The 11,670-nt window shown below is 41.5% G+C and overlaps 1 protein-coding gene across 1 annotated transcript in view; it reads left to right on the top strand.

Annotated features, from left to right (window-relative positions):
- Window positions 1-1,353: 1,353 nt before the first annotated feature.
- OPRK1 (opioid receptor kappa 1) overlaps window positions 1,354-11,670 on the top strand; it is a 77,200-nt gene continuing 66,883 nt past the window's right edge. The window contains exons 1-3 of the mRNA XM_032125206.1: window positions 1,354-1,440; window positions 1,999-2,183; window positions 3,725-3,901. The gene's annotated coding sequence lies outside the window, so the exon portion shown is untranslated. The remainder of the gene's footprint in view (window positions 1,441-1,998; window positions 2,184-3,724; window positions 3,902-11,670) is intronic.

The following is an 11,670-nucleotide window of genomic DNA, read 5'->3' as shown; positions in this document are numbered from 1 at the left end:
TTTAACACCCACTCTCCAATAGTTGTGACATGGAGAAGTCTTCAACTGACATGCACCCATAACCCACAAACCACATCCCTCAGGCCTCCTCTCATGGAGGAGGAGAGGTAGATAAACACAAGGATAAACTGCAGGAAAAGGACTTTGCTGATCTTTAAAAAATCTCAGTGTTCTTGGAGCTGCGTGTTTGTCAGACTTTTAAAGATCTTTAGCAGAGGAATGGGTAGGCAGTAAGATTAGGGTATTCACAAGGTTCCCAGCAGCTTCTGTCAAAATAAACATTACTTTGTTAGCAGAACAAGCTACAATGCCTATGTATTGTACAGAAGCATCACTGTATTTTTCTGGCATATTGCAACAGCTTTGGGATTAGAAAAGCGCCGTAATCATTTAATCACAAAATGTGTGAATTACGATGAATAGGTTTTGTTTTCAAAAAAAGCCTAAGTGATTTTTGGATATAAATTTACTCCTCTAGTGGCTTAGGTATTAGAATGATAGAATCATTAGGGTTGGAAAGGACCTCCAAGATCATCAAGTCCAACCTTTGACCAAATACCACCTTGTCAACTAAACCATGGCACTAAGTGTCACCTCCAAGTATTTCTTGAACACTTCCGGCGATGGTGACTCCACCACCTCCCCGGGCAGTCCATTCCAATCCTTAACAAACCCCTTCTGTGAGTAAATTCTTCCTGATTTCCAACCTGAGCCTCCCCTGGGTGCAACTTGAAGCTGTGTTCTCTCATCCTGTCGCTGGTTTCCTGGGAGAAGAGGCTGACCCTCAGCTTGCTACAACCTCCCTTCAGATAGTGGTAGAGATTGATAAGGTCTCCCTAGGCCTTCTCTTCTCCAGGATAAATAACCCCAGTTCCCTCAGCTGCTTCTCACAGGACTTACTCTCTAGGTCCTAAAAAGAAATGTGAAGTTTCTTTGGAAATCAGTGGTATTTAGGCTCTAAAGCTACTTATATGCATTAAAACTATATTCAGTGATTTGACAGATAAGAAATTTATGGATAAACTATAATTCTGAGTTAAACAGGATTTCAGGCTGATTTTAAGATTATTCTAAAGTGGTCCTTAAATCTAATAAGATAGATAAGTTTATCATTGCACCTATCATTGTCTTAATATATTTACATTAGCGTTCATTTTTAACACCTCTTTTAGGCTGTTCCAGTATTCTTAATAAAGAATTAGATACGATCTAACTGTGTACTGTCCACACCATGCACACCTACATATACATACATACCATTCCACTTCACTAGCTGCTTTTACTATTGTGTGAAAAAGCTTCTTTACTTTCTAGAAATGAAATCTGTTCTCATTCTTCACAGGAATGAGCCCTTCCCCTTCCTAGGAAAATGATGGAGCTGCTAACGCAGAGCTTGCTTGGGATGTGGGTATCTCTGTTAAAGGCCTTCTTTTAGATCAGGTATGTAAAACTATTTCTCACAGCCCTGGCTAATGCTTTAATCATGGGGACATTCTCAGGATCTTGTTCAGGCAACAGGAGCACAAACTTGTGTGGCAGGCTCCCCCATAACCAGTTCAGATTGCTGGTTTCTCAGGCTTGGACCCTACTTGTTATGTTGTTTTATTATCTGCAGAAATTACTTGTGGAACAATGCAGAGCTTCCCTGCAGAGAAGTGAGAAGTTTTGTCCTTGCCTTTACAGCACTGTTGCATTTTTCCTCCCCATACCTTCACCTCATAAGTGAACATAAGTGAACATTGCTCAACAACAGGGGTCTAAGAGATGTAGCTGTAATACCAGGGGCCTCGTGGCCAACCAATTAGATGCTGCTGTTGCATTTGTGCTATGATTGCAGTCCCAGCTGAGGGGCAGAGCCAGTGTGATTGTTAAACCAGGTCTGACTTGCTTGTGCAGCCCAATCTCATGTAAAAGCAAATGTTCTTCTCCCACTTACAAAAAAGTGGGTCCTGGAATGTACTTTCTGGGACTGCAAGACTGTATGCACATGTCCTTTAGATCCCCAAACCAGTGGATTTGGCACTTCTTGGACAGAAGGAAAATCTTTCTCCATTCTGCTTGACTTTGAGCAAGGAACTGATTTCAGATCTGCCTCCTTTTGAAATGTGCCAGCCACAGAACTCCTGAATACTCTGCAATGAGCCTTTCAGTCTCTTCTGCAACAATACCCCACTGTGCAACAGGTATGTGAACACAAATCTGCCATTTCCAAGGTGAGTGCTTCAGGCTTTTGAGTGGACCATTTTCATCCTTGAAATATTTCATGGCAATATGGGAAGGGGTGCTCTAATTTAGAAAAGACAAGGTGCTATTTCATATGAAATATGTTTGTCTTAATAAATTTAAGATTGAAATGAGAAGAATTAATATAATGGCAATATAATATTTGAATATTCCAGTAACACCTCTGTATGTTCTGAACCATTAACTTTCATGATAGATTGCAAAGATAATACTTTCATAGACAAAGAAGTGGAATTTAAAATGTAATTCTAAATTACATTGTGGGGTTCTAAGTTAAAGGAAGTCAAACTCAATGGCTTTTCAGACCTTTATTTCATTATTAAGCAGAAAAAGCTTCTAAATGTTTTTCATACCAACTAAAGCATTCAGAGTTCAGCAAGCCCAATGACCACAGGGAGTTACGCTTGTGAGCATTTCTTGCATATGAATGAATGGCTGGTGAGGAAATTTGACAGTAGTTAATATTTCAGTGGTGTTTATAATTTTTTTTTTATTAGCATTCCAAGAGGAATTAGAAATACAATTAATTTTGCTGTGCTGCTGAAGGGTTAGTTCATCAAAATTAAGTGATGGGAGAGCTACCCAGCTCTGAAGCCATGCAGCCATTCTCATTAGGGCTTGTTTCTCCTCTCCATCAAGGTGGTTCTGCCTGATGCCTGGCTGTCATCTCAGCTGCCTATCTGGAAAGCTGTCTTGCAAACATTTTATTTTGACAGCATGTCAACAATTCTTAGGAAGATTTCTCAAAAAAACTGCTACCACAGAGTTTGAAATGGGTTTTAACTGCTGGATAGACATTCAAGGGTGGGGAAGAGTGGGAAGGTATAGATCTAAAGGTGATTGGCAGCTGGAAACACCGGAGTGATCGAGTCTGGCTTTGCTGTACAACAGCTGGGATCTACCTTGTGTACTAATAAGTAATTTTTAGGCTACTTATGATGCAAATGAAGATAAGTTCAAGAGATACAGTCTTGTCATAAAGTGCAAGTGCTTTTATTCTGGTAGAATTCAGGAACTAGAAATTCTTATAGAAACAGAAGCTTTTGAAGCCCTTATTGAAAGTTATAAACTTCAGTTTAACTAAATTATTAGATGATAATGCCAATAAACTTATCTTTATGTGAGGGAACAAAGAAAACCAAACATAAAGATTCTGAATTATATTGTTAGGAAGAATCATTGAGGGAAATGTAAGCTTGAGTTTGAGATTACTGAATCACAGTACTTCGTTCCCTGAACAAAATGAGGTAACAGGAAGGAGAAAGAAATATGTTTAAAACTATGACTAAATAGCCTGCTCAAGTAGGAAGAGATTATGTGATCTCAGCAAATATCTTAACAAAAGTGGTGACACCAGCCCATTGAAATCAAGGCTTGTAAATAGCATCTTGTTGGAACTCAAACAGGAGAACAAAGGTGAAAAAAACTGAAGAGCATGAGCCTGGAGATGAACAAATATAACCAGATGTACATTTTGTAGGGACTGGCCTGCAAAAAAGCCTGCTGGAAAACTGCATCACCATTGGAGTAAGTGCCATCAGTCATGTGAGATGATTTCTTCACATCAGCTTTTTTTTTACCAAAGAGATTGATGAACTCTATTCTGCAAGTTGGAGGCACAGACTGAGGTCTGCTGGTGCAGAACAGAGGCCATGAGGTAAGTATAGAAATATATATTTTTATTTTCCTCTTCATCAAGGCTGGATGCTGGATTTTCTATACTGATAGTACCTTTTCCTCATGGGAGTGACAGCTTTATCTTCTAGCACTAGGTGAAAGTGTTCTGAATTTTTGCATTATGCTGGCTGTGAATCAGCCAATTTTGTATTTCAAGAAAACCTTGCTTGGTGCTCACTGGAGATGTTTTAGCACCCAAGTTGTGCATTCACTCTCTTCTGCTTCCTAAGCTTGGAAAAATCCTATATGCCTGTGTTTCCTTGGTATCTAGAAAGCACATAAAATTTCCTCACAAGTCTCTTTCTTACTCATGCCAGCAGGATCATTTTACAGTGGGATGAAATGTGTAAGGAGGTTATTGAATTTCATCCTGACTATTGCAAGCTACACTCATATAAGACAAAAGAGTTGAGAAAATATGTAGGTTTGACCATTTCCTTTGTCTTGCAGCTATGAGACTTTGCTGTAGGTTGTGCCTGTTGTGTGTGCTTGGATTGTGCTTCCCACCCCACCACTTATTCACAGTGTTCAACTCCAGTGCTGAACTCTGGGACCTCCTTTGTTTGGGTGTTCTTACATGAGAGCTAGAGCTTCCGTATGTGAAGGACATCCTGGATATCTAAAAGCTTGGGTATCTAGCCCCAAGGCATCCAAAAGAACAGAGAAAATGGGACTTTTAAAGCAAGAGGTAGAATGACGAATATTCAGTTCCTCTCTGTACTTGTTTCATCCAGGAGATCCCATAAAGGTGATGCTGTATGACAGTTTCACTACACTGAACCTCCTTTTTGCTTGAAAAACTAATTTTGTGAGAAATGTAACTGGAAAGTGGATTTATGACTTCTCCTTCGTATCTTAATTTCCTTGCATTAATTGGAAGCTGCTATATGGAATGTATTTGGGGTCCTTATTGCAGATGCCCTGAGCTTATCTTGTATGAGGAGTAGGCAATTTCTCTTGTACTTTTTCCGAGTTCTTTTCATGAAAATACTAGAAGTTTTGATAGTATTTTGGGCCTGGAATAAATTCCTTAAAATTCAGCTATTTAGTTTTACATTACTGAGTTTTACATTACTGAGTTTTACATTTGCTGAGTTTTTAGGTTGTATAATTTTTCAGAAAACTTGGAAAGGACCTGCCCTCCCCCCCAAAAAAACCCCCAAATCCCACACCCCTCCATCTACTAATTTATTATCCATGAGTAAATGGCTTCTGATTTCAGTGTCATGAGGGAACAAACTCTAGCAGGCTCAAGAGAAATGGCACAGTGAACTTGCATCTAGCTTCGATCAGTGATTTTCTCTTGTAGCTGATGACCCTTTCTTTTTCCCTCTGTGAAAAGACTAAATCAGAAGAGGGTAACAGGGAATTCAGAGGCTATTTGCAATACTTTCCACCTTTTCTTCTTCTTGTTAATGACTTCTATGTCCTAAACAGTTTTTTAAAGGTGCCCTCAGCTGTTTGGCCTCTGAATCATGAATCTGAACCAGTGGAAGAACGCAAGAATCTTTTACAAACTCTAAGGTGTGATGTAGGAAAAGGCTGCAACTTTTTAAACTGTTGCTGTTTCAGAGCAGTAAGGGAAATATAATTTAAAATTTCTTAGGTACTTTATAGATTCATAAAACTTCTTGAAAGCTATGCCTAAAATTTAGTTATTCACAATACATTTTTGTCACATCTGAATACTTAAGGTAGATGAATATAATACAAAGTCATCTGTGTTGAAATGCTGTACTACATGTTTCATGTATTTGTAATGCTTTTAAATACACAATAAATATTGCTATTTAAAATGGGATTGTTTTATCAAGGCTTAACGTTTTGGCTGCAATTTTCTTTGGCCCAGGCTTTGCTCTGGGCAGCCATTTCAAGCAGAAGAGCCATGTGTGACTTTTCAGCTTACTTTCTATTGAGTTTGCAATAAACTGCAGCCTGCTGCAAAATCCTCAGGAGAAGAGTGGCACAGCCTTATTGTTTTAAGTCTTCCCTTTATTTTATCATCTAATGTTCACCTACTCTAACGCTTTCTGCTCTACTGGCTCAGAGCAAAGGCACCAAGTTAATGTTACTGCAACTTTTGGGGCTTGCTGGGTGCCAGGTAGATTAGCTGTGTGGGGAGTAAAAATTGCAGAGACATTTCCCATGGCTTTGCAAAGAACATGCACATTTAGCCTGCAATCCTAATGGTGTAAAGGGCAGGCATTTGCTTTGCTCTGTTTTCCAAGCCTGTTTACAGCTAGGATGCTGCCACAGAGCAGCTGCCTTGTGGTTTTCACTTGATGCCATGCTGACATTACGTGTTTTTCTTTTCGAACATTCTCCAGCTTTTCCAGCCTGAGAACTATGCAGTCTGCCAATCAGGCTCTCATGGTATTGAAAAGGGCAGTGGGGAAAACTTGATTGCTTGCTCTCTATCATCAACCCTCATCCTTTTTCCCAGAATTTTCTATTTTTGGTGGAATAACACCTTTTATTTGACCTCATATGAAGTGCTTTGTTTTGCTGGCCTTGCTCTGTGTGCTGGTTCTTGAGTTCCACTTCTGTGGTACTGAATTCTTCACCAAGCAGACATTCCAAAAAGTCAAAATATTCTTCTCAGAGTATGCAATTGCATTCTGAGATGTCCAGAACTCAGTGAAATATTTAACATTGTGTGTGAACTGTTTTTCTGCAGTGTTAAAACCTTTCCTGAAGGGATTGTGCTAAAGAAGTGTGTCATGGCCAAGGAAAACCCACAAGTGTGAGTGATCCAGGTGGTGGGAGCCAAGCACCAGAGTACAAGTGTTTAACTAAGAAGCTCTCAGGGTATTCTTGTTTCTGAAAGACAAACATAATACTGGTACTAACATGACTTGATCTCACTTCTAGCACTGATAGCTCAGTTGCTTGAAACCTCTAAGTTTTCTTTGCTGTAAAGTCAAAAATGTTTTCTTAGAGCATCATGAATTAACACCCTCCTGCATTTTTCAGTTTATTCTTTCTTCAGAAAGTTGATCAAACATTAATTTGACTCCACAAGTAAAGCAATCACTATAGTATTGAAAATAAACTTCTCAGTTGTCTTTAAGTTTGAAACTGGAAAACAAATGAGCATAGAACAAGTTTATCTTTTGCAAAGCTAAAACACTGGTAACTTTCCAGAGCAGTAACAAACTATAAAGATTTTTTGACAGGAGAAGAAATCTAATTTGTTCATTTCAGTGGGTAACTCTTCCCTGCATTCTTGGTTTGTTCAGTTTCATTTTTCATCTATTTCTGCCATGCTGTTTCTTGCTGAAAGCATTCTTTTGTCTGAGGTATCACCCTTAAGTAGCTTGTGGACCTACTATTAAGCATTAAAAACATGCTGGGAGAATTCTCCTTTTTCAAGAGTGTTCAGGGTGTTTTTCTGTGGTATGTAATGTTTAGCTTTTCAGGTTTAAGAACAAGGGTCAGCAATCTTCTGCCAAAATACTTGCAATCTATTTTGGTCTCAATTGCATCAGGGGTTGGCAGTTAAGCATAGTTTTCTGCTCAGGCCCTTTTAGCCAGAGTGAATTTCAGAATAGTGATATTCTTATAGCCTGAGGGTATTTTCAGTCCAGACAACTTCAAAAACTCCTCTGAAAAGACTGCAAAACTTTAGTAAAACCAACCCCAACCTAAAAAGCCCAAACATCCTGATAGTCTCATGTAGGTATGCCAGAACAGGGTAAGCAGAAAGAAAATAATGATATAAGGGTAATCCTAATGAAGGTTCAAAATTCATCCTTGTTTTCTTTTACTGTAAATGAAAATCCTTATGCTGTCAGAGCATGGGACAGCAGCTGGGCTATCTCTTCGAGAAATCAGGTGGTGCTTCAGCTTCCAGAAAACTGAGAAAAAGTGGTTTTGGGCACTCTTTTTCCATGTCCTTGATGACAGTTGGAAAGCAGAAACTTTGCCACGCTAGGCCATGCATGACTACAGGATTTCCTTCTGCAAGTCATTGTCTGGTTGCTATGAAAGGATGTGACTGCATGGCAATGGTCTGCACTAGTTCTTGTCCATAACCTTAAATAAGTTGACTTTCTTCAATGAAATCGAACAAAGGGGCCATTAGTGTTTCAAAGTGGTGAGGTAGCATGGGCAGGGCGGCTCGGCACTGATTGCTTAAAGCACTTCCCTTTCATACCTGAGGCGTCCTGTCTTCCCCTGTAACAATGGCTTTTCTGGATAGGCAAGCCCTCATTCCCTGCTGCAGAGATGGCTGAGCTGAGCATCTTTAGGAGGTCTGGACTCACCTCACTGATGAGAACTGGGAATGAAATCAGAAAGAGCTGCTTCTGCATGGGTGTTAAATTTTGTGAGTCTTTCAGCTGTCTCTGAAAAGTGTTTTATGTGCTGGGTACCTCAGTCTGTGCCTCCAAACTTTACCCTTTCCCAGTCTTCCCTGCTTCCCAAGACTCTGACATAACATTGAAAACACCCAACAAGTCCTCTCTCCTAGGCCTGCTGTGGGAACTCTTCCATCTTTCATCTTATTGGATTTTTTTTTTTTTTTATTATTTTTGAGGGTAAAAAATGCTTGCGTTTAACTTCAAGTAGGTCAGACTTTGTTCACTGTCAGAAGTACTTCTGCCTTACCTTGTGACTGCTGTATATTATCCTAATGGATATTGTGGTGTTGTGCATTGCCTGAAGCTCTTCTATCTTGGCCATCATTTGCATCATTATAGTGCCTTTCTTTTGTAGCTATTTTATTGCTGCTGAAAAACGGAGATGTGGGACAGTGGCTGAAAAGCCAGTTGCATTCAGATCTCTTGATGAGTGTCTGACTTCAATTTTGTGGCTTAAAAAGAAAATCATTGTAATCTGGTAGTGAACTGAGCTTCCCTGAATTGCACTGTGATCATCTTAACACAGAAGCATAGTCCATGTTCTCAGTACAGTTACAAATAAGGGCCAGAAAGCAGAAGATAGCTTGTTTTAAAAGTCTGTGAGCTATGCGGGACAACAAGGCAACTGATAAATAAAGTTCTGGTTTTCCCCTCTCAGATCCTCTGTCCTCACAACAACAGCAAAAACCCCCACTCGTTCCTCTAAAATGAATCTGGAATAGAAGATGGAAATGATCTTTCATCTCAAAATTGTGAAAGGGCTTTGAAAGCTTGCATTAAAGTCCCTGTTGTGTCTCTGACTTACCAGGTTGTAAAGGCAGCTCTCCAGTCTTCTATATCAAAGTCTTAGAAAAGTAAATCATTAGGCCTTCCTTCCCTGCTCCAAAAAAGTGTTCAAACACACTGAGGGAGTCAGTCCTAAAGTTTCATCTGTACACCCTTGATCCTGACGTGACTGGCTGTTTAATGTTAACAAAAGGTTACTACGGTTTTAATTTTTGGAGGAAACTGAACTTGTCAAGATATTTTGAACCTTTTTTCTTCCCAGTTTGGTCAGAAAATGTCTTTCAAAGGGCTTGTTCCCATATCTCTGTAGAACAGAATAGTTTTTATTACACTTGCTCTTAAAGGCCTCTAAAGTTCAACCTGGAAATCATGGTCAGATTCAGAAGAAATTTACTTACCCCAGAATAACAAATAAGACAGTGAGTTGGTGCATTTGCTGTACTAGCAGCCAGTGCCTTGGGCTTTTGGGGCAGAAGAGAGGGCTGGATGTGGGTGTTATTTCAACATGGGTATTTTGTTTTCAACTCACTATGCTGGTGGAGACAATACTGGTTAGATCCTGTTCCAGATTGGACTGTCCCCTTGGGCTGATTATGTCTGTTTGCTCTGAAAGGCAGTACATGGACCATCCTGCACTGCTCTGGGGTGATGTTTTCAGCACTTCCTAACATGGGTAAGTGACTTGTAGTCACTTTTGGTTTCATGCCTGGATGTCTGCTGTGGGCCTGTTCTCATACAGCAGTGTGGTACGTCCCCTTCTCACCTGTTCCTTTAGTCACACTCTGACAAAATCTCCTTTTATCAATATTTTCCTAAGCTTTCAGTTAGTTTTCATCCCTCCCTACAGTGTAAAGTTGAGGATTTCTCTAGGCTTTAGATATATTGTCATCCTGGTTTAGCTGGGATACAGTTAGCTTTCTTCCTAGAAGCTGGTACAGTGCTGGATGTACCAATGGTTTAATTGTTGTTAAGCAGGGCTTACTCTAAGTTAAGGACTTTCCAGATTCCCATGCTCTGCTGGTGAGCAGGTGCACAGGAAGCCAGGAGGGAGGATGGTTGGGACAGCTGACCTCAACTGGCCAGATGGATGTTCCATACCAGAGAATGTCATGCTCAGTGTATAAACTGGGGGAAGTTGACCAGGAGGGGACAATCCCTGCTCAGATGTTGAGTGATCGTACTGGGGGTCACTTGTCTGACTTAGGTTTTATCCCTCTCTCTCCCTCTCTCTCTTTGTAGTCCCCCTTTTCATTACTCTCCTTCTCCTCCTTCTTCTCCTTCTTTCGTCTTCTTCTTCCGCCTCTTCTTTTTCTTCTTCTCATTTATTTCAATCACTAAACCACTCCTATCCTGACCCATGGTTTCTACCTGTTTTCAATTCTCCTCCCCATCCTATCAAGGCTGGGGTGGAGAGTAAATGAGTGGCTGCACAGTATTTAGCTTCCAGCTGAGGATAAACCATGACAATTACATTCAGAGAGATAATACTAGCTCCATGACAAAACCAGCTTTTACAGTCTCAGAGGAGCTGAGTGCATCAACCTAGGAAGGCAGCTGTGGCACTACAGGAGGAGAATACACCCAGGCAGATGGCCTATCCATCCCCAAAGTTGCAAAGTGACATGTGCCAGCAGCCTGCACACCTAGCAGAGGTCAGGGCTTGCCACAGGTGCATTTATGCTGTTTGCGTACCAGTTACAAGCTCAGAAATAAGACTCCCAGATCTCACAGAGCTGCCCCAAGTCATTCAGCTCCTTAGCATGAATGAAACCATCTCAATTTTGGCAAAATTCTCTCTGCTTATTTCCTCAGTCAACAGCTTTTATTTCTGCTTCCTTTTTCCTTTCAGTTTGTCTTGAATGCCATGGGTGTAAAGACCTGCTGGTTAAGACAGCCATGTGCAATTTTTTTTTAAACTGGTTTATTGTTTTTCTTTCTGTTGGAGTTTTAGGAGCTCTCCTGGTTTGGTTTTTTTTCTGTTAAAGGAATTTTCCCCATACATGTTGCTAGGTACTTAAGAAAAACAAAAGAGCTGGCTATGGGGGTGGGGTGTTTCTGGCTACTCTTGTTTCACCTGGGTGTGCGGACAGTCGGTCCCTGGCCTTTGGATGGAGAGGGAGGCTGTTTCGTCGGCTGCTTTTCCTTCTGCCAGAGAAACCCCAAGATCCCAAGCCCGCCTTCCCTGCCCCGCAGGGAGCCGGGCCGTGGCCGCCCTGCCCCCGCGGTTTCTTCAAGCCTTTGCTGCGTTGTAGCCCTGCTCGCCCTGCCTGCCCCGACCTCCAGGGGGTTCCCACCGCGGCTCCGCAGTTTGGATATATCTCATCTGCCACCCGGGATTTGTGCTCATCCCCGCTGTTCCAGCCTGTTGTTCCTGACGGTCCGGCCGGACACTGGGATCGGCTGCCCAGGGGTTTGTGAAGCCTTTGTTCCATCCCTTCCCGGGATCCCAGGGCACCAGTGCCGCGTGCTCCCCGAGCTCGCTCCGGAGCGCCCCCTGCAGCCGCGGGGGAACCATCGCACCTGCCCTGCTCACTGGGAGCCGCCAGCGCCCCTGCCGGCTGCGAGCGGAACTGCACCCGAGGGGAAAGGGCCCGACAGCCGA

Source organism: Corvus moneduloides, chromosome 1 (assembly GCF_009650955.1).
Source record: "Corvus moneduloides isolate bCorMon1 chromosome 1, bCorMon1.pri, whole genome shotgun sequence".
In the NCBI taxonomy this organism is placed as follows: domain Eukaryota; kingdom Metazoa; phylum Chordata; class Aves; order Passeriformes; family Corvidae; genus Corvus; species Corvus moneduloides.
This window is presented reverse-complemented; position numbering and strand designations above follow the sequence as displayed.